This window comes from Cyprinus carpio, chromosome A22, assembly GCF_018340385.1.
Source record: "Cyprinus carpio isolate SPL01 chromosome A22, ASM1834038v1, whole genome shotgun sequence".
NCBI classification, from domain to species: Eukaryota; Metazoa; Chordata; class Actinopteri; order Cypriniformes; family Cyprinidae; genus Cyprinus; species Cyprinus carpio.
The window spans coordinates 15,838,108-15,840,675 of NC_056593.1; positions in this window are offsets into that span (position 1 = coordinate 15,838,108).

Here is a 2,568-nt window from a genome sequence, read left to right on the forward strand (position 1 = left end):
ATACTCATTTTTTCTCTCCTTGTAATATAAATTGCCATTTTAGCATGTCCCAATATAAAATTAAACAACTGACACTGATCCTTGTGATTCTGTGAATATTTAAAACCACAAATGAATTTCTTCATTGAATAACACTCATTCAAACAATTAAAAATGTTACTCAAAACACTAAATAAAGATGTCAATCTAGAACACTGCTTAATGCATGAAATACAGTTTCCCTTTGTGAACAAAAAGAACAATTTTGATCAACATCTGCGTTAATAATAGAAACAAAAGCGTTCACTGCAATAGCACCATGTAACAACCTCCATTGCAAATCTCCAATTCTCTTAGATAATGGTGACTTATACAATACTCTCCACTCAGGTTTTTCACACTCATTTAAATTAAGCATCTCCCGCCAAGGTGTATCAATTTTTTTTTTTATCCAAAACCTTCTTATTAAAGATTTTAACACACTTTTTATAACAGACCTTTCCAGAAGCAATATCTGAGCCCTTCACAATCAAACTATTAACTTTTAAGAAACAGCCTTCACAATTGTCCATTATAGGAGTTTAATATAAGTCAGGAAAAGAATCGGTACAATCTGGATTTACAAGCCCCAGTGAGTAATCCAATAACAATTTCAATTCTTTTTCAGACAAAGCGTTCTTCCACTTGTCAAGTGCTCTGGCAACCATACAGATAGATCTCATCCGCAGCTTCTCAGTCATTGCAATCACATCTGAATTATTAGCTCCAGCTACTTGTAGAACTTGCCCAATTGTTAAAATCCAGAGTTGAGAAGATTTTCTTCTGTCACAGAGTAACTCAGTTCGCTGGACAAAGCCAAACGTGAGCCAAAAATTAATGCCTCTTGCAACAGCCAGAACATAGAGTTCACAGTCTGCTCCTTCGGAATCTTGAACAAGGCCCGAACTTTAAAAAGATTTCGATAAAAAACAGGAAACTTAGAGAGTTTCAGCTTTTGAGGATCTATCCAAAATAAGACTTTATCCAATCCCAGGCCTTCAAACCCTCTCAATATAGAGAAGGCTGCTTTCTTCCAGTTCGAGTTCTCTGAGCCTGTTAAAAGTGAATCCTGAAAGCAGTGGTTCGACTTTGTAGATGCACCAGTCCAAACCCTCCTTCTTCTTTAGGAAGGTACAGTACACTTTTTGGTACCCAGTGCAACTTATCCCAAAAGAAATCCACTAAACATGACTGAATCTTAGATAAAAGATCTACTGGGGGATCTGCAATTTAAACGATGCCAGAGAGTAGAGACAACTAAATTATTTATAATCAAAAGTCGTCCTTTATATGACGTCTTTGGAACTAGAAAATTCCACCTATCAAGGCGCCCTTTTACTTTCTCAAAAGCACCTTCATTTTTTTTAACAGCATTCTCATTGCCTAAAAAGACACCCAAGTATTTGAAATTATCTTTGGTCCATTTCAGACCAGCTGGTAAAATGCAATTTAAAATACAATTTAAAATCTGTAAACCACACATGTCAATTCTTAACTTATTTAAAAGAGGTTCTATAGCCAACATGCCAGAAAGAGCACAACCTTGTCTAAACCCTCTTAAAACCTTAAAAGGAGAGCATAAGTCACCATTTATCTTCAATATACTCTCAACATCACAATACATAACTTTAATCATAGATATAAAATCAGAACTAAAACCAAAAGCTGCTAAAACACTCCATAAATATTTATGTTCAACCCTGTCAAAAGCCTTCTCTTGATCCATTGAAATTAAACCAAAATCTAATAAAACCTTGTGATTATCTAAAACATCTCTTACAAAAGAAATTTTATCAGTAATTCTTCTGCCTGGAACACAATATGTTTGGTCCGGATGAATAATTTGATCTAAAACATCTTCTAGTCTATTCGCCAATACTTTTGACAGTAATTTGTAATCATTACATAGAAGACTTACGGGCCTCCAATTTTTAATTTCATTTAAATCCCATTTTTTTGGGAGCAGAGTGATAATAACTCTACGGCAGCTTCTGGGTAACTGTCCATCAGATAAACTCTGATTAAGAACTGCCAACAAATCAGGACCTATCAGGACCAGGACCTGCTCAACGAGTCAATAAAACTCACACTAAACCTTGCTTCTACAATAAAATATTAAATTATGATATCAATTATACTTAAAAGAAAAATAGAAAAAAACAATAGAAAAGTCCATATAAATCCCCCTCACCATGATACCTCTCCCACTTCAAACCGGAAATTAGGAGAGAGAGAGAGAGAGAGAGAGAGAGAGAGAGATTTAACAAGCACTTTATTACTCTATAAAACCTACATCACATTATATTACTGACAAAAAATAAATTAATAATTTTTTTAAAAAATTGCTTTAAAATTCACAAGCTGATCATCTTGAACTGTAAATAGTACATCATTTTTACTCCATACATCAAGTCTATAATAAGCAAATTCAATTTTCAGTCTTCCCTCTACCAATCGTCTAAACATCATTTCAGAATCTATTGTAGCAAGCTGTAGACCTTTGTTCTTCCTTGTTTTCTAAATTGCTAGTTTAGCTGTTCCAATAAGATA